This window comes from Oryctolagus cuniculus, chromosome X (assembly GCF_964237555.1).
Source record: "Oryctolagus cuniculus chromosome X, mOryCun1.1, whole genome shotgun sequence".
Classification (NCBI taxonomy): domain Eukaryota; kingdom Metazoa; phylum Chordata; class Mammalia; order Lagomorpha; family Leporidae; genus Oryctolagus; species Oryctolagus cuniculus.
In genome coordinates this window covers 104,355,915-104,382,392 of record NC_091453.1, presented here as the reverse complement: position 1 = coordinate 104,382,392, position 26,478 = coordinate 104,355,915, and the positions used below count along the sequence as shown (strand labels likewise).

At 37.1% G+C, this 26,478-nt stretch overlaps 1 pseudogene; it reads left to right on the top strand.

The window, feature by feature from the left end:
- Nucleotides 1–26,478, top strand: part of LOC103351967 (WD repeat-containing protein 46-like) — a 78,059-nt pseudogene that overhangs the window by 39,462 nt on the left and 12,119 nt on the right.

Sequence of the window (26,478 nt, the reverse complement as noted above, 5' to 3'; positions counted from 1 at the left end):
GTTTGCTGCTAAGTTAAAGAAACCATTCTGGAAGGGCTACATACTGTATGCTTACAACTATATGACATTCAAGAAAAGGCAAATCTATGGAGATCACTGGCTGCTGAGACTTCAAAAGAAGGAGGAAGACTACAGTAGAGTCCAGGGGATTTAAGGGCAATGAAACTGTTCTGCAATGAATCCTAAACTATGGACTTCATTAGATAATAATGTATCATTATTTGCTCATCCATGGTAATGAATACACATTAAATGTAAAATGTTAGTAGTAGGAAAATCATATTTATGTGTGTTAGTGGGAAGGATAATATCAGAAACCTGTTGTTTTTCCTCAATTTTTTGGTGAATCAATATATGCTTTAAAAATAAATTTTATGAATTTAAAAAATTCTGTGACAAGATAAAAATGTATACATATTTATAATGAGAAACAACATGATAGAATACCTTTAAAAGTTTGTGGGAAATGAAATTAAAACTAGTACAACCATTATGGAAGATGATTTGGAGATTCCTAAGAAATCGTAAACTATATCTACCATGTGATCCAGCCATTCCTCTCCCGGAAATTATCCAAAGGAAATGAAATCAGCATATGAAAGAGTTATCTATAACCCCATGTTTAAAGCAGCTCAATTTATAATAATTAAGATATGAAATTAGACTGGATGTCATCAACTGATGGCTGGATAAATAAATTGTGGTATACATACATGATGGAATACTACTCAGACATAAAAATGAATAATGAGCCTGCACTGCGGCTCACTAGGCTAATCCTCCGCCTGCGGTGCCAGCACCCCGGGTTCTAGTCCCAGTTGGGGCGCCGGATTCTGTCCCAGTTTCTCTCTTCCAGTCCAGCTCTCTGCTGTGGCCCGGGGGGGCAGTGGAGGATGGCCCAAGTGCTTGGGCCCTGCACCCCATGGGATATCAGGAGAAGCACCTGGCTCCTGGCTTCACCTCAATGCAGCAGGCAGGCTGTAGCGACCATTTGGGGGGGTGAACCAATGGAAGGAAGACCTTTCTCTCTCTGTCTCTCTCTCTCTCACTGTCTAATTCTGCGTATCCAAAAAAATAAATAAATAAATAAATAAAATTTAAAAAAAAGAATAATGAAATCCTGCCTTTCTCAACAGAATGTATGCCACTGGAGACCATTATGCTTAATGAAGTAAGCCAGTCCAGTTCCAAGAAAACAGATATCCTATGTTTTCTATGATTGGTGGTAAATAATATACAGAGTAAAAAATCTAATGTATATTAAGCAAAATTGACATTTTGAGATTTGATTATTTATAGTCCTTGATGAATAGTGTTTTTTTTTACTTACTACTTGTTAAATTCTTTACTTAGTGGGCATTAAGCTTGTGAACTTAAAGTACGTCATTATAAAATTTAAAAGGAAAAAGAAGAAAGGGAGGATAAGAACAAGAAAGGGAATGAGGGTAAAAGCAAGAGAGGGAGGGAGGGTAGGGTAGGAAGTATCATCATGCTCTTAAATCTGTATATAGGAAATACATGAAATTTCTTACCATTATATAAAGAAAAAAATTAAGATAACAAATTTTTAAAAAGAAAGAAGATATCACTTCATGATGATCATTGCTTCTAATAAATAATAAGTAATAAATTGAAACTTATAAAAATAATGTTTATTTTGGTGCCAAAACTTTTGAAAACCATGCATAGTGTTTGTATACAATGCATTTCCATAAACTTTCTGAAGACACCACATATGCATAGATTTCAATTTTATTTTACTAATATTACTGTTGTTGTTGATATTGCTGCTAAGGCAGGCATTCTGTGAAGCAGTTAGGTGACACTTGGGAAACCCACATCCCAGAGCAGAATGCCTGTGCTTGAATTCTGGTCCATTTCCAATTCCAACTTGCTACTAATTAACACCCTTGGAATTAGCTGGGGATAATTCAAGTCCTTAATTCCCTGCCACCCAAATGGGAGAGACAGATTTAATTTCCGGCGAGGTTTAGCCTGGCCCAACCCTGGATGTTTCAGGCATTTGGGGACAAACTAGTAGGTGGATGATTCTCTCTCTCTCTCCCTCCCTCTCCCTCTCCCTCTCCTTCTCTCTCTCCCTCTCCCTCTCCCTCTCCTTCTCCTTCTCCTTCTCCCTCTCCCATTCTTTCCCAGCCCTCTCCCTCCTTCTCTTTCTCTTCCTCTGTTATTCAAATAAAAACAAATGAATAAAGTTTTTTTATGTTTTGCATCATCCTTTTTTTAACTTTTGCATGTATCTTTTAATCCCATTTTCATGTAGGTGATGGTTTGAGTCCGAGTTCTTCCACTTCTGATCCAGCTTCCTGCTGATGCACCTGAGAAGGTAGAGGAGGATGTTCCAGGAACTTGAGACCCTTCCACTCATGTGGAAGTCCCATATGGAGTTTCAAGCTTCTGGCTTTAACCAGGCTTAGCCCTGGAATTTGTGCAGCTCTTTGGGAAGTGAGCCAGAGGATGAAATCTCTCTCTCTCTCTCTCTCTCTCTCTCTCTCTCTTGCTGTCTCAACTTTGCCTTTCAAATGAAAAATAAATAAAAGGTGTCAGAGTAACAATTTGGCACAATGGTTAAGATTCTACTTGAAATGCATGCATCCCATAGCAGATTGCCTAGTTTGCAGTCCTGGCTCTGCTTCCTTTCCCAGCTTCCTGTGAATGTATAACTTAGAAATCACAAATAATAACTAACTACAGTTCTTGGGTCCCTGATATCCATATTAGAAACCTGAACTGATTTAAGAATTCTGATTTCAGATAGGTCCATTCTGGCAGTCAATAGAAGATCTCTCGGTGTCTCTGTCTCTCTGCTTTTCAGATATATAAAATATAAACAAACTTAAAAATTTAAAAGATACATTTTTAACATTATTAGAACCTAGAATCAAATATATAACAAATATATATATATATGACATTGGAGTGTAAAGTGACAAAAAATTTGTTAAAAGACATTAAAGTTACAAAGAGAAAATCAGAATGTCCAATTGACACACGAAAAAATGTTCAGGATCACTAGCCATCATGGAAATGCAAATCAAAACCATAATGAGGTTTCACCTCAACCCAGTTAGAATGGCTTTCATACAGAAATTGACAAACAACAAATGTTGGTGAGGATGTGGGGAAAAGATACCCTAATCCACTGGTAGTGAGAGTGTAAACTGGTAAAGCCACTATGGAAGACAGCATGGTGATACCTCAAAAATCCAAATATAGACCCACCGTATGACCCAGCAACTGATAAGGGATTAATAATCAGAATCTATAAACAGATCAAGAAACTCCATAACAACAAAACAAACAACCCAGTGAAGAAATGGGCAAAAGACTTAAACAGACATTTTTCAAAAGAGAAAATCCAAATGGCCAACAGACACATGAAAAAATATTCAGGGAAAGATAAATCAAAACCACAATGAGGTTTCAACTCACCATAGTTACAATGGCTTTCACACAGAAATCAACAAACAACAAATGCTGGTAAGAATGTAGGGAAAAAGGTACCCTAATCCACTGTTGGTGGGACTGTAAACTGGAAAAGCTACTATGGAAGACAGTATGGAGATACCTCAGAAATCTTAATATATATCTACCATATGACCCAGCCATCCCACTACTGGGAATTTACCCAAGGGAAATGAAATCAATAAACAAATGAGCTATCTGCACCACCATGTTTATTGCAGCTCAATTCACAATAGCTAAGACATGAAATCAACCCATTAACGGAAGACTAGATAAAGAAATTATGGGATATGTACACTATGGAATACTACACAGTAGCAATAAATAAATAAATTCTGGTCATTTGCAACAAAATGGATGAATCTGTAAAACATCATACTTAGTGAAATAACCCAGTCCCAAAGGGCTCTCTGATCTGTGAGAACTAAGAGAGCACCTAAAAAGAAGTCGGTACAAATGAGATTGACACTTTGAGAAGGGATGACTTGAGCTGAACCTTGTGTTGACTGTCGAGGGATAGTCTCATTTTTTTTTTGGTTTTTTTTTTGGTTATTTCTTTAAACTATTTGTGGAGCTCTTTAATTAACATAGAGTTAATCATATGTATATAAAGTCAATTGAAAATATATCTCAGTAAAAATAAAAGGGGAATAAGAAAGGGAGGAGGAAGTTTGTAACTGTAAAGCTGTATAGTTTTGCATACAGTCCCACAAACTTACTCCTAGGATATAGTTTAAAAAATTGTCATGGAACACCAAATCCCATTAAAATTGGTGATAAAAAATGACATCTTAATTGTTAAAGTGATCATATTAAGTGCTAAAGTGAACGTATAAATAGGATTGTTAAAGAGATCATATAAATAGTGTCAAGTGCCTGTTGATAACAATAGACAGAATTAAAAAGGAGGGAATGTCCAACATGTTAAGTAGTCCACAGAGCAGACCCCTAGAATGACATTTGCTGTAAATAACACTCTGACTTCAGAATCAGCACTTAAGGCATTCAGATGTGGCTGAAAAGCCCATGAGAGCAGTTTAGGCATGGAAAGCCAAGACGCTGGGGAAAACAAAATATCCTACATGAAGGATCTCTTTAAGTGAGACCCCGGTGGAAAGAAGGGGCCATCAAAGAAGGATGCACTTTTCTATGAAGGGAGGAGAGAACTTCCACTTTGCTTATGGCCTTGTCTAAATACTGATGGAGTTGGTGGTCACAAAAGGCTTCCATAGCCTTGACAGCTCATGTCAAGAGCCTCAGGTGATCACTGACATCAAAAATAAGAGAGTCAATTGCTAAATTAACAACAGAAGTCACTGTGTACTTGCTCCCCATGTGGGACCTCTGTCCTTAATATGTTGTACTATGAGAATTTAACTACAAAACTTGTTCTCAAACAGTACTTTATACGTTGTGTGTGTGTGTGTGTGTGCTGGTAGCAAACTGTTGAAATCTTTACTTAGTATAGAGTTGGTCTTCTGTATGTAAAGTTAATTAAAAATGAATCTTAATGAAGAATAGGATGGGAAAGGGAGTAGGAGGTGGGATGGTTTGGGGGTGGGAGGGTGGGTATGGGGGGAAGAACCACTATATTCTTAAAGTTGTACCTATGAAATTTGCATTCATTAAATAAAAGCTTTAAAAACAAGACTATGAAGTTAGAGGATGCAATCAAATGTATCAATTATTTTGAACTGATGTAAAAGTGTTTCTCAGCTCTGCATGTACATGAAAATTCCTTGAGAAATATTTTTAAAAATTCCTATTCTTTACCTCCCCTACTCCCAAGATTAAGTTAAGCAGATCCTCATCTTTTTTTTTAATTTTTTAATTTTTTTTTTGACAGGCAGAGTTAGACAGTGAGAGAGAGAGACAGAGAGACAGTTATAGACAGTGAGAGAGAGACAGAGAGAAAGGTCTTCCTTCCGTTGGTTCACCCCCCCCCCAAATGGCCGCCACTGCCGGCACTGCACCCATCTGAAGCCAGGAGCCAGGTGCTTCCTCCGGGTCTCCCATGCGGGTGCAGGGCCCAAGCACTTGGGCCATTCTCCAGTGGCTTCCCTGGCCACAGCAGAGAGCTGGACTGGAAGAGGAGCAACTGGGACAGAACTGGTGTCCCGACAGGGACTAGAATCTGGGGTACTGATGCCTCAGGTGGAGGATTAGCCTAGTGAGTCACAGCGCCGGCCAATCAGCTTCTCTTCTAAATAAAAATTTTTGTAATATAGCTTTTCCCAACAAATATCGAATCAAAATTAAAATATTTAAAGAATTCCTGGGGTTGGTGCTGTGGCATAGTGGGTAAAACCACTGCCTGCAGTGCCAGCATCCCATAAGGGTGCAGGTTCAAGTTCCGGCTGCTCCACTTCCAATCCAGTTCTCTGGTATGGCCTGGGAAACCATTAGAAGATGGCCCAAGTGCTTGAGCTTCTGAACCCACAAGGGAGACCCGGAAGAAGCTCCTGGCTCCTGGCTTCAAACCAGCACAGCTCCAGTCGTTGCAGCTAATTGGGAAGTGAAGCAGTGAATGGAAGACCTCTCTCTCTCTCTGTCTCTCATTCTCTTTGTGTAACTCTGACTTTCAAATAAATAAATAAATCTTTAATTTAATTTTATTTATTTGACAAAGTTAGACAGTGAGAGAGAGAGACAGATAGAGAAAGGTCTTCCTTCCGTTGGTTCACTCACCAAATGGCCGCACCATGGCCAGCACTGCGCCAATCTGAAGCCAGGAGCCAGGTGCTTCTTCCTGGTCTCCCATGCGGGTGCAGGGACCCAAGTACTTGGGCCATCCTCCACTGCCCTCCCGGGCCACAGCAGAGAGCTGGCCTGGAAGAGGAGCAACCGGGACTAAAACCCAGCGGCCATATGGGATGCTGGCTCCACAAGTGGAGGATTAACCAAGTGAGCCATGGTGCTGGCCCCAATAAATAAATCTTTAAAAAAAAAAAAGAACTCCTATGTTTCCCTTAAAGAAGATAAACACCCCACGTTTGCAAAAATAAACATAGAAAGGCAAAAATAGCCACTTCACAGAGCAGGAATCACAATGCACATAAATATGGAAATATGTTTAATCTAATTTTTAATCAAGGGAGTTCATAGTAAAACCACAGTGCAATATTTTTCAAGAGCCACCATTGGAAATAAATTGTAAAATCTGACAATAGATAGCGTTGATGATGCTGTAAATTGTTACACGAACTCTGGAAAATAAATTAACATTAAAAAACGGTCATATCTATAGTCTATTCCATTCTTGGAAGATTCCCTTCTTGGAGAAATGCTCCTGCATTTTTACTCAAACTATGTGAGAAAATATCATTAAGAACTCTGTTACAGAAAACGTACACACAAATTATCAACAGTAAAACAAATTATATAAAATGAGATAGATTCAGACAATTAAATATTCTACAATTATTTCAGATGCATGCATCCACATGCATGAATTTCTAAAACATAGCATAATCCTGAAACATAAAGTAAGCCGAAGAATGCAAACAATATAATTTCATATAAAGTTTAAAACATGGTTACTCTTAACATAGTGCACTTTCAAGGATTGACATAAGAAGATTATAATGAAATGGAGTGGAATAATTAGCCCAAAATTTAGGATAATGTTTACTTCTGAGTAGGAGAAGTACATTAAAGCAAAGAGGAACACAAAGAGAGTAACACAGATAATACTGTATTTCTCAAATTTAGTTTCAGGTATAAGTTGTTATTTTTATTACAATTTAATCATACAAGCATTTGAAAATCATTGAGATTTCCTTTTCATGTTTGTACTTCAATTTTGATTTCTTCTAACCTATATTTTGTTAATGTCATCAATAAATGCTTAATTTTCCTAATTAATTTTTCAGATTTTTCTTAATATTTGTATTTGAAAGGTAGAGTTAGTCATGAACTCTAAGAGGCCAATGGCTTCAGGTGCTGAAATACTATCCACCCATTATTTAGAGTACAGGTTTTGGGAGTTCGAACATAGGGTAGATAGTTTTGATTAAGATAACTTTTTTATAATTTTTTAAAGATTTATTTATTTACTTGAAAGTCAGAGTTACACAGAGAGAGAAGGAGAGGCAGAGAGAGAGGCCTTCCATCCGCTGGTTCACTCCCCAATTGGATAAAACAGCCCAAGATGTGTCAATCCCAAGCCATGAACAAGGAGCTTCTTCTGGGTCTTCCACGCAGTTGCAGGGGCCCAGCACTTGGGACATCTTCTCCTGCTTTCCCAGGTCATAGCAGAGAGCTGGATCAGAAGTGGAGTAGCTGGGTCTCAAACCAGCACCCGTATGGGATGCTAGCACTGCAGGTGGCAGCTTTACCCACTACGCCACATATCTGACACCAAGGTAACATTTTAAAAATATATTTATATATATATTTATTTATTTGAAAGTAAGAGTTATGGGGGTTGGGGGCGAGAGAGAGAGAGAAGGAGAAGGAAAGCACTTCCATCAGCTGGTTCATTGCCCAGCTGGCCACAATGGCAGAAGGTGGGCCTATCTGAAGCCAGGAGCCAGGAGCTTCCTCCAGGTCTCACATCAATGTAGTCACCCAAGCACTTGGGCCATCTTCTGCTGCCCTCCCAGGCATAAGAGCAGGGAGCTGGATCAGAAGCAGTGCTTTGCCATAGTTCCTGCCCTGAAGGTAGTATTTTTAGTAAGTATCCATTGACAACAGTGGTTCCTTACTCAATTACTGTGAAGCCTTTCTAACTGGTACCCTTGTCCTTTTTCCCTAGGCATTTTAAACATTGCCATATGAGTAACTCTTTGAAAAACAATTGATCTTTTCTTCTGCCTAAAAATGTCCAAAGATTCTTTTCACTTACAGGAAAGTTTACAAACATCTTAGTGATTCATTCATTTTATGACTCCAACATATCTTTCCTACCTCGCCCCTTACTTTCTAATTAACATGCTCTACAGCAACGTGGGGCTTGTCATGTATCTGTGAAAATACTATGGTCCTTTATGTTTCTTCAACTTCATTACCTCTACCTGGTGTACTCAAATGCCTTTTGTCTACCTGATGAATTCATTCCTTAATATGCTGTTCAAATTCTTCTTCTTTGAAAGCAATTTCCTATTTTCCCATGCAGAATTAATACTTCACACTTCTAGGTTTTCACAGTACTACAATAAAATTGAGGCAACTCATATTTTTGAAAGGCAATTGGGAAATTTTTTCAAAATATAAAAATCACATAGCCTGTGATATAAAAGTTCCAACAATAGAAATGTGTGTGTACAATGACAAAAAAAATTTTTAATTGCTGTTTTTCATTTGCTTTACAATACCAATAACCTGGAAACTACCAAAATGTAAATGAGGAGACCGGTTACTTACAGTCATACAAAATATGTTCATTGGCTATTATAGAAAATAAGGAGCAAGTGCTGACATGGAAATCCCTAGCCCCATGAGATTTTCCAAGTGATAAAAGTAAGAAACATATGAAAGGACATAATTTGTACACCAACACATATGTGTAAAGAAAATTTATAAGAAAGTATGAATAGCATTTGCCTTCAGATGGGGAGTTGGGTGTTTGGGGTAGTAGTGTCACTTTTTATTGTAACACATTTTATATTAACTAGATTTGTTTTTATGTATGTATTTGCTTTACTTGTTATTAAAAGCATTTTAAATGGGAATTCCTGTACTCTTTAAAAATAAAAATACAAATTTTTTAAAGATTTATTTTATTTATTGGAAAGTCAGAGTTACACAGAGAGAGGAGAGGAAGAGAGAGAGAGGACTTCCATCCGATGGTTCACTCCCCAATTGACTGCAGCGGCCAGAGCTACACCTATCTGAAGCCAGGAGCCAGGAGCTTCCTCTGGGTCTCCCACACGGGTGCAGGGGCCCAAGAATTTGGGCCATCTTCTACTGCTTTCCCAGGCCATAGCAGAGAGCTGGATCGGAAGTGGAGCAGCCGGGTCTCGAACTGGTGCCCATATGGGATGCCGGCGCTTCAGGCCAGGGTGTTAACCCGATGCGCCACAGCGCCAGCCCCTTAAAATCAAAATTTTTAAAGATCTTTTTTTATTTTTTATTTGAAAGACAGAGTTATAGAGAGAGGTAGAGACACACAGAGAAAGAGGTCTTCCATCCTCTGGTTCACTCCCTAAATGGCTACAATGGCCGGAGCTGAGCTGATCTGAAGACAGGAGCTTCTTCCACGTCTCCCACATGGGTGCAGAGGCCCAAAGACTTGGGCCATCTTCTACTGCCTTCCCAGCCCATAGCAGAGAGCTGGATCAGAAGAGAAGCAGACATGTCTTTTAAACACAACTGTATTTCATCTGCTTATATGCTATTTTTCCTATTCGTGAGCAACATAAGTGCAGAATCTGTCCTATTCATGCCACCAGTACCTAGTACAGTGCCTGACTTTAGTAAGCACTCAACAACTGAATAAAGGAATACACATATATTTCTTGAATGAATGGCTATGAATGTAGGGATGAATACACGAATGAGCGAATGAATGAATTGTAGATAGTAAAATCAAGTTCATTTAAGGATATTGCTTAAAATCATTCTTTAGGAACTTCTCTGTATGTTCCTTCATCTATGCTTTGGGCATCCATTTTAAAAGAAAATTCAGGAAAAGCACCAATTGCTTTTCATTCTGAGGTGACCTATGTGATGAAGACTACAGAATGATGTTAATTATGCATGGGAGCAATGAGGTAGATTTCATCTTAGGCTGCATCAAAAGCAAGTTACTGTGAAATGAACTGAATGATTTAACAACATTCATTGCATAAAAGGTCCTCCTCACCTTAAAGGTCTTCAGGACAGCCTCTTAATTTGATTTCTGTTTTGTTGTGCCATCTTCATTTTATGGTCTTTAGTTCTCCTTATTACAAATGTAATTTTTAAGGGTCAAATTAATTTAATTTCACTTTGGCTTTGGGATGCTTGAATGCAAGGGTGTGAAAACCACTAGCTTAAAACAGGTGCTCTGCAATACTTTCTGCCAAGCCTCCCTAAGTCATCAGGACACATATGGGAAACAAAGTGAACTGGAGAGCTCACGCTCTGTAATAGTGAGAAGAAATAGATGTTCCACGCGCCACATCATATCAGAGGGTGACATTGTCTTTGCTCGCAGCTTATACCACTATCCCCATATCCACAGCCTGTAAGCCATGCCTTACTCTTTTCTGCTTCTGAAAACCAGTCAATTTCAAAATACAACTTAAATTCACTTTGGTCGGGTGAAATGTTTACATATTGCCTTAGTCAGAATTACCTTTCCCTAAGCCATTTGCTTAGAACTGAATATGTCTTGCATCTTATATCATATTAGCCACTTGGATCATTTTGGCTCTTCAAGTGGATCAGGAGCTCTTGGAAAGAAGGGGACATCCTCTACACTGCTTTATATCATATCCACCTCCCCCAACCCACTGCAAGATGTGTTCTTTAGTCTTGAGGAGTCATGGATAACTTTGAGAATCCAATGAAAGTACCCTTCAAGGAAAAACTTGCATATCGAGTGAGAGAAACGTTCTATATAATTCCAGAAGTACATGGGTATATGATCTAGCACATGTTTAGTTAATATTGGATTATAATTTCTGAGGCAAAATCTGTTATATGGATGAGTTAAACTGCTATACAATTTGGAGTTAAACCCTTCAGGTTTGTGTCTCAGCTCTGCCACTACTATAATGGCCTTGAATAGTTTACTTAGTTTTTCTGTGTCTTGGTATACTCTTCTGTGATATAGGAATAATAAACGCCATCTTCCTTTTAGTATTGTTGAAAAACTGGATAAGAATATAAATTTTGCATAATTATTGGCTCTTAGCATGTACTTAATGAGTTTATATATTTCTTAGGTTCATACATCTAAATACATAAGTGGGGCTAGGATTTAAATCTGGGTTTGTCGGACTCTAGAACTAACTAAAGTAAAACAGACTAGGGTACAAATATATGCCTCACAATTTGCTAGCCATTTGACCTTGGTCAAATCAGTAGGATAATTTTCATTACAAGACAAATTCCCTCACAGGATTTAGTACCTTGCTGTGTATAAATAGAATTAGGGAAGCACTTGAGATGGCAGAGAACCGAAGGAAGGCATAGTTTTTGTCCCCAGTGACTTTAAAATCTCCTTGAGAAAGAAGATACTAGAGAGCTAAATGATAAGAAAGTCTTCATAAATGAAGTGCAAATTACCTGTGAAGGCTGTAGCATGTGAATCAAAGGGAATAGAGAAGCCCATCTGGAACTGCTAACTGGGCTGATGGGACAAACAAGCCTTTCTCATATTGGTCTTTCCATTTCATTCTGTGCATTTAGGAGAGACTTATTTTCACACTTTGCCTGCTTACTTTCAGATTCTCGGTGTGGCTTTCATTGTTAGTCTCATTTTTTTTTTTCATTTGATTTTACTGATTTTCTGAGACTGCTGCATAGGCTCAAAACTTAGTAAACTGCTACCCTCAGCGTGTCATCACAAAATATAGCAATATATATTGACTTTCCGTCAAACATCAAACTGATTTTTTTAAATTGCTGTGATGACTTATAAGACTGTGTTTAGTGAAGGTCTAGTTTTATTGTATGATGACTAGCTCTTGTTACCTAGAATGGACTGCACATATTTTGCAGGATAAAGAGAGACATTTCAGAAATTGCAAAGAAACTGGATCTTTTTAATTCTTATTAAAATATAGACTTCTTATTTAAAAAAAAAACCTTTCACTTTCCAGTAGACAAGCCTAATATCCAATGCCCAAACAGATTAAAATTACATGGTTAAACTTCATGATACATAGAGATATTGTGTTGGGAAAATTAGATGATAAAAATAAGGAACTGAAAACACAACTATTCAGAAAAGAGTGAAGAAAGTCTCTAAGAAGATTGGGAACATGTACATAAATCCTTCCATTTCTATTCAAAAAAAGTATAATTGTTCAATAATGAATGTGCTACTTCATTGATTTCTCAACCAAGGCTAAGGGCTATCAATATATTCTGCAAAGTGCCCTTGTGCATTATCCTCATGCATTGCTGCTTTTTCTACAATGGAATGCTCAACCTTAAATTGTTTGTCTACTTTACTTCCTTCTTAATATTTAGCTCTTGACTCAGTAAGTATGTCATCAGAAAAATCTTCCCTTATTCCCATGACTATGTCAAATATGCCTGTTATAAACTCAACACATGTAACATTATTTTATAGCACATGGAAACACTATGTTTACCCAATTATTCTATTAATATCTGTCTTCTCTTACTTATACTGTAAGTTCATGAGGGCTGGGACCTGAGTATATAGCAGAAGTACTGACACATAGTTAGTGATAATAATCATTTGGTGAATGAATGAATTTCAGTTTTCCATAATTAGATTTTCTCAAAGAAGAAGGTACGTTCTCTGCTTTAAGAAAATCCACAGTATGAATATACACATAGAGAAATTTCACTTGTGAAATCAAGGATGATTAAGGAATGACAAATTATTTCATGTTGGTGGCAGAAGAATTACTCAGATTTCCTGTGCTTAACTTATGCTTTAAAGAAAATTCCTTTTCCTATGACTTACTAATCTTAATTGTGCTGTATAAAAATGTGAAATAGACATTTGATATTGTAAATCTAATACCTCAATAATTCCAGAAATATAGCCCTTGGCTTATTAAGGGCTCTTCAGAGAGATGGAACTAATTGCAGAGAGAGGGTAGAGCCTGAAAAGGGATGGGGGAGAGTAGAGAAGAGATGTTTATTCAAAGAATTGTCTCACATGATAATGGAAGCTAACTCCCCCTACAGGATGTTTACAAGCTAAGATGGCCACACCCCAAGGCCTTGAAGCAGAGCAGCTGATAGGAACACCCAACCTGAGGCTCTTTAGGCCTGAGAACCTAGGGTGGGGGTGGGGGGCTGTTGATCTTGATTCCTGGAATAAAAAGGCTGGAGAGTCTGATGTTCTAGTGTTCAAAGGTGGGAAAAGAAGAATGTTCTGGCTTCATGAGACAGAATTTTCCTGTCCTCTGTCTTTTTGTTCTCATTGGGCTCACATTGGATGGAGGTTGAAGCACCCCCACTCAGTCCCCCAACACAAATGATAACCTCTTTTGGAAACACCTTTACAGATACACTCAGAAATGATGCTTTACACGCTGTCTAGGTATTCCTTAATCCAGATAAACTGACACCTAAATTTATGCATCACAGCCTCCACATTTAAGTAACTTTCTCAATATTTGGAGTCTGCATTTTCAAAAATGCTAGTAGGTTTTAGAGACAGAACGTGAAATGTTTTTCAGTATCTCCATAAGTAAGTTGGCATCCTAATTAATAGTAATACCTAAATTGAAATACAAATATCAGAGGCTGTATTCTTCTCAAATGCTATTCAACAGGACGTGTGAGATTTAAACTGATGTTTGAGTCCAAATTGTCATTTTTTTCCTCTGTCTTGAAGATAGAGACTGATTTATGTATAAAGGTGAGTAAAGAACCTTGCAATATTCCTGGCCTATAAGTACCTGCTCACACACCCCAACTCACAACTGGACATGTCCAAAATATGTAGACAATGTGTGCATTTCAAAGGTCATAGAATGGTTGTCACACAACCCTAATAGTCTTCTATTCTCAACTCTGCCAGTAATCAGCTGTATGATCTTAGACAAATAAGTTTTTTCTCTGTATTATTTTCTTTTTTTTTTAAATGAAGGTTTATTTATTTATTTGGAAGTCGGAGTTACACAGAGAGAGGAGAGGCAGAGAGAGAGAGAGGTCTTCCACCCGATGGTTCACTCCCCAGTTGGCTGCAATGGCCGGAGCTGCGCTGATCTGAAGCCAGGAGCCAGGAGCCAGGAGCCTACCCGAGGTCTCCCATGCAGGTGCAGGGGCCCAAGCACTTGGGCCATCTTTCACTGCTTTCCCAGGCCATAGCAGAGAGTAGGATTGGATGGAGCAGCAGGGACTTGAATAGGCACCCATATGGGATGCCAGCACTGCAGACGGCAGCTTTACCCGCTACACCACAGTGCCAGCCCCAATAGTATCATCCTAATGCATGTTGTGATAGAAGTCCTCTGCTCTGTGCAACAGAGTATATGACTAGGCTACAGAGACTTAATTTCAAACAAAATACAGAGACTGAGATTCATTCTCTGGAATCTCAGTGCATGTAGACTAACTTGCATAATCATCCTTTTATCCATCAGCAGGACTCCTTGCAGCAGTGAAAGAACCCTATAAATCTCTCACTTCCCCTCTTGCACCACTTGCTGAATCAGCTTTTGTGAAAGTATCCCCTCCAGTGTGTAATATTTTGAAGAAACTTTCAAAAAAACTCTGTGTCCAGAGAGTGCTGATTCAGCACAGTGAATGAGGCGACAGAGATGTATTTGCAACATTTCATTGGCAGGAACGTAGTCTGGCCAACTCTGTACGAATAAGGAGGTAGCTGTTTGGCCAAGGAAGTACATTGCTTACAAATCACTATGTATGTTTCTGAATTTGAAGGCACATGGCTTGTGGAGTAAAAAGGTATCACCATGTTTTAAAGGCACCATCCTGTGCATTCAAGTAGTTCATATTTAATTTATGGCACATAGTAATCCCCTTTCCTTCATCTTATGCCTCCATACATAATACAACAGCTTCTAGAAAATGTACCCTACAGTGTGATATGTCACCATGCCACAGGACATGAAGTATGAAAGCACCCTTTTCTATAATGCATAAAAATAAATCAAAATTATTCATAAGCGTGATTGAAGACAAATAATTCTCTCTGGCTTAAAAAATCATTGTGCTGCAACTGCTTTACTCACACACCTGGAGTTTTGACTGGCAGAGCCTTACATTTCTGTGATTCTAATCTTCAGGAACACAGAGCTTTCCTGAAACTTGTTCACACTTATTAGCTGCTAGACGCAGACAGCATTTAAAGTATTATTTTGAAAGATATCACAAGCTGACAGGGAAACATGTGTGCGAGTAATCGTTGGTAGATTGCGGGTAGCAGTGCAGGCATGCAATCTGAATGACTCTTCATCAAAATAAGCTTTCAGAAGAAAGTCACTCAAACTCATTAGTCAGTGTACATTGATTACTTGCATTCTTCCAAGATAGCACAGATATTTATTTTTTTATTGCAGAGAAACAAAATGCAGTGCAGTTAATCATTAAAATAAAATAACATATCAGTACTTTGTTAGCATCAAATCTGAACTTTCCCACTGGTTGGAGAGGAAGTAATATGTTTTTCCTAATGTAATATTTTCATGTCTTCCCCTTTCAAGTGATTCGTTTTTCCACAACATGGGGGAAATAGACTTACTGGAAGTCATCTAAAGAAAATAAAGAAAACACCTGAGTACAATAAAGTTAAATATTTTTGCCAAATATACTTTGATATCTAGTGAATATTTGTAGTGTTTCTGTTGGTTTGATTTTTATGCACACTTTGAAAGTAATCCAATATTTAGAATCTGCCAGAGCTAATAACACATTTGATTGTCCGTCATTCCATCTCTATTCCCATCTGTTTGTGAAGTCTAATGATTGCTAAGAAGGAGATCATAGCTATTTTCATCTTTGTTTTGAGGAACACATTTTTACTCAGACTTATTAATATGCATTTCCATTTCCTGAAATTATGGAAGCAACTTAGATTAAGTAATTTCGAGCTGGAAGGGCAGCTCCTTTTCTTTCTGAGGCACAGTTGGATGCTGTGAACTTTATTTTCAAGGCCATGCTTTGGTAATTGGCATTCAGATGTCAGTTTTTCACTTTCCTCCCCCATTTTGACACATCTTAATCTTAATCCTGACCTTTCAATTAAGTGTCTCCCAGATTTGCCATTGCTTACTTTATCCCACATCTTCGACATATATACTTTCTCTCCTACATATATACTTTCTCTCCTACAATCTCCCATTATAAGTCTAGTAGTCTTATAACCATTTTCTTCACTGCCATTGCTACAGATTATATGAATTAGTAGATTAGAAACCACTCCCATAGCCGCAAGTATTTAAACTCACAGTTAAGATGCCCACTCCAGCTCCTGACTCCAGTTTTCTGCCAATGCAGATCCTACGTGATGGTTCAAGTAACTGGGTTCCTACAACCTATGTGGGTGACCTGGATTGTATTCCAGGCTCCTCAGTGGGGCCTTTGCCTCAGTTCCTGTGAGCATTTGGGAATGATTCAGCAGGTTTCTCTCTCTCTCTCTCTCTCTCTCTCTCACACACACACACACACCCCTCTCCCTGGATCTCCCTCTTCCTCTTAAATAAACAAACAAACAAAAAAAAAAACAAAAGCAATCAATCCTGTACATTTGTATGAAGTGTGTTAGTGCAAATGATGGTCTAATTCATTACTTTTTCAGGGAATATTGCATTTGAACAAGATTTATAGATGGAATTATCCCCTAATCACAGAACCTTGGTCCACATTTTAAATGTAGAGTATTATATGAGTCAAAATGCATACTCTCTTAAGCAAGTTGGGTAAACATCCTTATTAAAAAGAGAAAGTTTCTCATAAAGGTTTACTTGCGATTGAAGGATTTAACACTTCAAAATGAAAATGAAAAAAAAAAAAGATTTAAAACAAGCGTGCTTATTTAACAAATTAGCTGATTTTCAAATGAAGACTATAAATACTGCCATATTATTATCCCAGATTACATTCCATCACAATTAGTTCTAACAGAATAAATTGTGTAAGTACCTGGAAAACCACTAATCAACTCTCCTGAGCTATGCCCTCATTCCATGTGCTTTACATTTTCCAAACCAACATCACAAGGACTAAAAAATTTAATTGTAACTAAAAGTACAAGGGAATATTAAAAAACTCATGGAAAATTGATTTAGAAGATGTTCATTTGTGTTGCAAATTGTTTTTAAATCCGTGCATAGTTTTTCTATAATGTTCATTTTCCCAGGAAATTTTGGAGTCCTAATATACATGAATTTAAATGTTTTGCACTAAAATACACTTATCTTTTAATTACATTTTCATACAAATTTTTAAAGGTATTTTTGTATCTTGGGATACATAAATTTTGCCACTTTCAAAGATGAGTCTTCTCTTTTTTTCTTGGTTGATCTTTTCTTTTTAAAGATGGAATGTTGATTGTAGGGTGAAGAGTAACCTTGCTTTCAGAATTAATATTATGTCACCAGCAAATAGAGATAATTCTATTTTTTTTTCCTATTAAAGTGCCTTTTTTCCCTTTGTCCAATTGCCCTAATTAGAACTATATTTAAAGAAAATGGTGAGATAGGGTGAGCATTTGGCACAAAAACTTGTCACAGCTTATGATGCCCACATCCCATACTGGAGTACCTGATTCAGTTCTCAGATACTCTACTTGGAGCTTTCTGTTAGTGTGCGTTCTGGGAAGCCGCAGAGATTTGCTAAAAGACTTAGGACCCTAGCACCCACATGGGAGACCCCAAGGAGTTCTAGACTCTTGGCTTTGGCCTGGCCCAGCTCTAGGTATTGTGAGCATTTGGAGAGTACGCTAGTTGATGGAGGATCTGTCTGCATTTTTCTGTCTGTCTCTCTGTTTATCTCCCTTTAAAATAAAATAAAAATGTTTTTTTAAATTAGAAAAAAGAAAATAGTGAATGAATATCCTTGTCTTGTTCTGGATCTTAGAGGAAAAGCTTTCAACTCTTCCCCATTGAGTATGATGCTAGTGGTTCTGTGACTTTGTATTCTATATTCTGTTGAGGTACGTTCCCTCTATACATAATCTGTCAAGAGTTTTTATCACAAAAACATACTAAATTTATTCAAATGAATTTTTCTACACTTTTTGAGATTCTTTTTATTTTGTGTATTGCATTTGTTGATTTGCATATGTTAAACCATCCTTGCATCAGAGACAAATTCTAATTGATCATGATAAATTTTTTTTTTTTGACAGGCAGAGTGGACAGTGAGAGAGAGAGACAGAGAGAAAGGTCTTCCTTTGCCGTTGGTTCACACTCCAATGGCCGCCACGGCCGGCCCGCTGCGGCCAGCGCACCGCGCTGATCCGATGGCAGGAGCCAGGTACTTATCCTGGTCTCCCATGGGGTGCAGGGCCCAAGCACTTGGGCCATCCTCCACTTCACTCCCTGGCCACAGCAGAGAGCTGGCCTGGAAGATGGTCAACCGGGACAGAATCCGGTGCCCTGACCGGGACTAGAACCCGGTGTGCCAGCGCAGCAAGGCGGAGGATTAGCTTAGTGAGCCACGGCGCTGGCTGATAAATGGTTTTTTAATATGTATTTTGTTGAGGACTTTTTCACTTTTATTCATCATGATATTGACCTGTGATTTTTCCTTTCTTGTAGATTCCTCATCTGGCCTTGGTATCAGGGTAACATTGGTTTCATAAAATGAGTATTAAGGTATTCCTGCAATTTCAATATTTTAGAAGAGTTTGAGAATTAGTATTAGTTCTTCTTTACATGATGGATGAAATTCAGCAGTAAAGCTCTCTGATCCTGGGCATTTCTTTGAGGAAAGGTCTAGTTTTTTATAGATCCAATTTCCTTATTCTGCATTAGTCTGTTCGTATTTTCTATTGTCTTATGTTTCAGTCTCAGTAGGTAACATAAGGTTAGGAATTTGTCCATTACTTCTAAATTATACAATTTGTAGACATAAAATTGTTAAGAATAGTTTATATTTCCATCGTATCAGTTGCAATGTCTACTCTTTCATTTTCTGATTTTATTTATTTGAGCATTCTTTTTGTTTAACCTAGTTAGTCTAATTAAATGTTGGACAATTATTGAAATATTGTGCTTTGTGGCATTTAATGTGTTTTGAAAACATGTATGTTCATATATTCATTTTTTTTTATTCAGGATAGATGATTATCACAAATACAAGTTCAAACTACTTTCACATCTAATTTAAATGTGTGTTAAAATGTTTTGTAGTATCCTTATTAACATCTGAATTGATATGAATGTGAAATGAGTTCCATTTACAGCTAAGTATATTTCAAAAGCATTAAATACAAATAGCACCTGTGCTTATTTATTTAATTTAGATATGTTGGTGCTTTTTGAATTGTAGAAGCATTACAGAAGCTAATTTGAGGCAAAAGGTGATACATGCTCAGTAATAAAATGGAAAGAAAGCATTCTGAGTTTGGACACATACTTTTTTTTTTTTTTGAAAGGCAGAGTTAGACAGGTCTCCCTTTTTTCGTTCGTTCACCCCCCAAGTGGCCGATACGGCCGAGGCTTTGCAACCGGCGTGCTGCACTGATCCAAAGCCAGGAGCCAGGTGCTTCCTCTTGGTCTCCCATGTGGGTGCAGGGCCCAAGCACTTGGGCCATCCTCCACTGCCTTCCCGGGCCACAGCAGAGAGCTGGACTGGAAGAGGGGCAACCGGGACTGAACCCCCGCCCCAACCAGGACTAGAACCTGGGGTGCTGGCGCCGCAGGCAGAGGATTAGCCTAGTGAGCCGCAGCGCTGGCTGGAGACATATATTTGCTCAAATCTTGTCTGATATTTTCCAGATGTATGACCTTGGGCAACAATTTATATTTCTGAGCATAGCTCCTCTTAAAAAAAAAAAGTGTGATAACAACGAAATGTGATTTTTAAATACATTAGATGGGACATACATGAAATATGTATATTAGAGTGCATATAGTATGTATAATGAGCACACATAATATAGTTATTTTCTAACTCTGTCTTCATTTCTATGAGTCTATATAAACTGAGTAGGATTCTCATGCCATTATGTGACAGCTTTTGGGTCAGTTTTTGGCTATGCAGATGACGATTTAGTAGCATGATCAAAGTTCCTTGACTAATGTAATCGCAAAAACACAGAGGAACAAACTAATCCACAGCACGTTTTTAGGTAAGTATAATAAAATCAAAGTAGCTTTGGGTTGGGGGTGAGAAATAGGGAAGTGTGAGTTATTGAAAACCTCTCTGATGTGCTTCCTAAATATTGTATCATTGTTATTATCTTCAAAGTGTACTAACACTTTATTGAGTTGATGTTACACTAACTTTAAATAAGCAGTTCATATGTGTTGGGTGGACACAAGTTAAGCTATAAAAAATTGTGGTATCATTTGGCTCAGAGCAGAGGCTCAGGATGCTTGGAAAAATCATACTGAGAAAGCTGGCAGTCAAAAGTATATTCTGACACTAGTAAGATAGTTCAAGGTGTTGAAATTTAGTTCACCTTTTATTCATATACTCTTTTACAGACCCCGATATTTAAAGAAAATTATCTCCTTAAATGGCATTTATGGTTCAGCTTCTCCAACTTAAAATCTATGATGTTTCAGAAAGAGATATCAGACTTTAAAAGCTTCCTTGTGGTGCTGGCTCAAACTTTGATTGACATAGATTCTTACTTATTTCAAGGGATAGTTCTGCCATTAGGGAGGTGACATAGCCCAGGAGCAGGTATCTGACAGATTATGATCAAATGTCACTTACTCAGAAACAAGCTCAGAAGGAAGTCCTTGTTCGGTTTTCCCTTCTGCTGAAACTGGTTTGCCTTTCTGTGGATTTTCCCCTTTTCAATAAGGTTATTGCATATATTGCAGGTGTCTGTATAAGTAGATACAAGATAGCATGACTATGACATATAATATAGGGCAGGTATTAGTATTAATGCTATGTGACTAAAAACTAACCCTCCCAACTAGGTATGTGAGCAGAAATTTTCCTTTCACTGTCCTCCTTATACCTGAAAATGTTCTTTTGTAAAGAGTGTTTCACTGATCTATATATAAGCTATAGAGAGGTAGATTCTAGCCTTGGATGAAAAAAAATCAATCTCCTTCTAATATATGCAGCATTCAGGACAATAATCTACCTAATACCTAAGGATGAATAATAATGTAGTTAATATGTTCTCACCTTAAGCAGATTCTGGAATAGTTTAAGACAGAAAAATAATTATTTTAATGTCATGCATATAAAATGTTAATTTATTATTAATTTAAAAACTAGTCTACCATGTGGCTGATGAAAGGATTGGTTATTTAAATTTAGTTATAACCTAAGCAAGATAAGAGGAGGAATAAAACCTTGGACTTTAATAAGAATTCATTTGAAAGGTTTACATGTTTCCTTTTCCATTCAGGGTCCCATTGTATGTTTAACTTCTGCTGTGAGATTAGAGTAATTTACAGGCATTGTTAGATATGAGAGTGATCCCCAGAAGTTAAGGCTGAATATAATACCTCAAGAAACCACTATTAAATGATATTTTATTATTATTATTCTAAGTGTCCTGTAGTGTGTAGCAATTCAGATATAAAATAATTAAAGGATAATTAAAGTTCATTATACTTAGGATTACTTTTGTGATAATGGCACAGAGATTGCTTATCTCAAAGAAGAATTCTCTCTGAAATTGTCCAGAAAGGAGGTTGAGGTAGGTGGTTCTAGGAGAAATAATTGTATTTTCATGCAGATAATATAAGATTCCTTGACAATTTCTCCAAATATGGCGAAAACAATGACTTTATCAAATGCCCTCACTTAATGGTCTAGCAAATTGTATTTTACTGACAGTCTAAATAATGTGCATCCTGAGGTCTGAGGCAAAAAAAAAAAAATGAAGAGTAACATTTTCCATGGAGCCCTCTGATATAACTATTAACAGAACTAGAGATAGGAAACAACTGTCTCCCTCCCTCAAAGATCTAGAAAGATATAATGACACACCTCAAGGTTGAAAAGAAAAAGCAAACCACATGAAAATTAGGAGAGGAGAAAGAATAAGTATCAGAGCATAAGTAAATGAAATTAATATTAAAAATTACAAAAATTCAACAAAACAAATTATGTTTTCTGAAAAGATAAACAATGTAAATGAATCTTTAGCTGGATTGACAAAGAAGAGAAAAATTTCAAACAAATGAAAAATTAATGTAAAAGGAGAAATTTACAATCAATAACACAGAAATGCAAAAGATCCTAAGTAACTACTATGAACATGCTAATTAACTTAAAAACCTTGAAGGAATGGTCAAATTTCTAAATACATACAATTTAACAAGATTAAAACTAGAAAATATAAAAAATCTAGCATATCAATATCATGTAACAAGATTGTGGTAGTAACTAAATTTCCCATAAAACAGAAGTCAGGACCTGATGTCTTTACAACCAAATTAGACAAAAGATTTTTTAAAAATCTATTTATTCATTTGAAAGTCAGAGTTACAGACAAAGAGAGAGAGAGAGAGAGATCTTCCATCCAGTGGTTCACTCCAAAAATGGCAGCAAGGGTCAGGGCTGGGCCATGCCAAAGTCAGGAGCCCAGGAGTTTCCTCCGGGTCTCCCATGTGGGTACAGAGGCCCAAGGACTTGTGCCATATTCTACTGCTTTACCAGGCACATTAACAGAGAGCTGGATAGGAAGTGGAGCAGCTGGGACTCAAACACCCGTGATGCCACAGTGCCAGCCCCTCTACAAAATATTTAAATAAAAATTAATTCCAATATTTCTCAAACTATTTCCAAAAATTGAAAGAAATAAAATTTTGCTCAAATCTTTTTATAGGGCAGCATTATGCTGATACTGAAATCAAATGAAAATACAACCCAAAAAGAAACCTACCACCCAGTATTATTGATGAACATAGATGCAAAAATTCTAAAAAAAAAAAAAAATTAGCAAACCAAATCCAACACAGCATCAAAAAGATCATATATTATAATCAAGTGGGATTTATCCCAAGGATGCAAAGATAGCACAATGTTTGTGAATGAATAAATGTGATAAATCACATCAACAACAAAATGAACAAAGCATGTAAGATCATCTCAATAGATGTAGAAAATATTTTGATAATAACCAACATCTCTTTACAATAACAACTCAAAGAAAGGAGGCTACAATCTGTTATGTTCCTCGGAAACCAGAAGATTTAATTTTTTTGAAACTTTCATCAAATCACCTCTATAATATTTTACATTAAAGTAACAATAAATGGGGGCAGGCATTGTGGTAAAGCTGCCGCCTGCGACATTGGCATCCATATGGACACAGATTCATTTCCTGGCTACCCGCCACATCTGATACAGCTCTCTATTAATGGCCTGAGAAAAGCAGTAGAATATGAACCCCTGACACCAACACGGGAGACTCAGATGAATTTGCTGCTCCTGGCTTCAACCTGGCCATTGCAGCCTTCTGGGTATTGATCCAGAGGGTAGAAGATCTCTCTCTCTCTCTCTCCCTCTCTCTTCCTCACTGTAACTCTGCCTTTCAAATAAATAAATATTTTTAAAAACAAATAATAGAGAATTCACTAACAAATAGAAAGATATTCCATGTTAAAGGATTGGAAGAATTAATATTGTTAAAATGTCCATACTACCTTAAAAAATCTACAGATTCTATACAATTCCCGAAGATAGGAATGACATTCTTTTTTTTTTTTTTTTTTTTTTTTTTTTTGACAGGCAGAGTTAGTGAGAGAGAGAGACTGAGAGAAAGGTCTTCCTTCCATTGGTTCACTCCCCAAATGGCTGCCACAGCCAGCACGCTGCGCTGATCCTAAGCCAGGAGCCAGGTGCTTCCTTCTGGTTTCCCATGCGGGTGCAGGGCTCAAGGACTTAGGCCATCCTCCACTGTTTTCCAGGGCCACAACAGAGAGCTGGACTGGAAGAGGAGCAACAACTGGGACTAGAAGAACCCAGGGCGGAGGATTAGCCTAGTGAGCCGCGGCACCGGCCAGCAATGACATTCTTTACAGAATTAGAAAACAATCCTAAAATTCACATGGAACCACAAGAGACCCAGAATAGTCAAAAAGATACAGAGAAAGCAAGCAAGCAAGCTGGAGGCATCATAATACTTGACTCCAAATCATACTGCAAAACTAAAGTAATTAAAACAATACAGTGCTGGAATAGAAACTGACATACAGATAAATAAAACAGGATAGACAGGGTAGAGAATCCAGAAATTAATCCACGTACATAAAGCCAGTTGAGTTTTGAAAATGGTGCCAAGAAGACACATTGTAAAAAGGAATGTCTTTCAAATATTTATTTATTTATGTTACTGATAGATCTAGATACGTAGAAAAATTAAATTAAATCCATCCATCTCATTAAGTACAAAATCAACTCAAGATGGATCAAAAAATATATAAGATATGTAAGATGTGAACTTGTGAAATTTCTAGAAGAAAATAAAAGTGTATATACATTGGTATAAACAATTATTTTTTTGGAAAAGACCTCAAAAGCTCAAGCAACAAATCAACACCACACAGCAGGATTATATGAAACTCAGAAGCTTTTACACACCGAAGCAATAAATCAATAGCATGAAAAGACATTCCATGGAATAAGAGAAAATATTTGTATGCTACTTATTGGACAAACAATAGATACCCAGAATATATAAGGAAGTCAAAAATGTCAACAACAAAAAACATCCAGTTAAGAAATCTGCAAAGGACCTGAATAGACACTTCTCCAAAGAAGAAATACAAATAACCGTTAAGTATATAATAATATGCTAATTATCACTAGCCATCAGGGAAACACAAATAAAACTATAAGATATCATCTCACCCCTGTTAGAATATATATTCTAAAAAAGACAGCAAATAACAAATGCTAGTGAGAATGTGGTGAATATGTAAATTATTATAGGTGGATATGTAAATTACTTTAACAGCTATAGAAATAGATGTAGATTTTCCTTAAAACCAAGAAATAGGGGCCAGCTTTGTGGCATAGAGAGTTAAGCTGTAGCCTGTGATACTGGCATCCCATATGGAAACCAGTTCGAATTCAAGCTGTTCCACTTTCAATCCAGCTCCTTGTTATGCTTCTGGGAAAGCAAAAAGTATATCAGCCCATGTCAGCCGCTGGAAGACTCAGATGGAGTTCCAGGGTCCTGGCTTCAGCCTGGCCCAGCTTCTGCCATTGGTGGAGTGAACCAGTGGATAGAAGATATGTCTCTCCCTCTCTCTCTCTGTAACTCTGCCTTTCAAATAAGTAAATAAATCTTAAAGAAAAAAACCTAGAAATAGAAATGCCATATGATCCAGCCATCTTATTATTGGGTATATATCCAAAACACAAAAGTTGTTATATCAGAGATACCTGCTCTAATATGTTTAGGACAGCATTGCTCACAATAGCCAAGATATGGATTCAAACAAGGTGTTCATTAACAGAATATGATATTAAGTAAAATAAGCCATATATAGAGCAGCAAATATTACATGTGCTCCACTGTGAAAGCTAAAAAAGAGAGAAAAACACACAAAACCCTGATTCTGAACACAGTATAGTGATTACTAAAGGCTATAGAGGCCAAGGATGGGTAGTCAGGGATAGAGGGGATTTGGATAACTGACATCAAATCAGAATTAGATTCAGGAAATAAGTGAAATAAGTTTCAGGTGTTACATGGCATAATTGATGACTGCATTTCATAACAGCATATATTTTATGTGGAAGTGGAGGAGGAAAATTCCTGGTCTCTAATTGTAAAGTAATGTCTAATGAGGGAAATGTTGATTGCTGTGATTTGATCAGTGTACTTTGCATGTGTATTGAAATATTGCTCTGGGGCCTGTTTAATTATTTAATTATTGTCACTATTGTTCAAAAATTTTACTGGTAATAGTAATAATAATTACAGCAAACCATTCTTGGACATTTTGTCCTACCTTTTTTGCCTCAGTTCCCTAAGCTTTAACATGGAATTGATATTAAATATTAACAGTGTTATTATAACATTGAGCTCATGTATGTAAAACACTTAAAACAATGCATGGTGTAAATATGCTGTCTTTACATTTTAATTGCTGTTATTATTTTACTACTCAAATACTTCCTTAGTAGGACTTCAATTGCAGTGTCAGTTATTTGAGTGTGAAAAAAAAAATGTGTATCTTTTCTTCCCACAACTATCATATGAAGCCATTCATTTTAAAAAGATTTATTTATTTATTTACT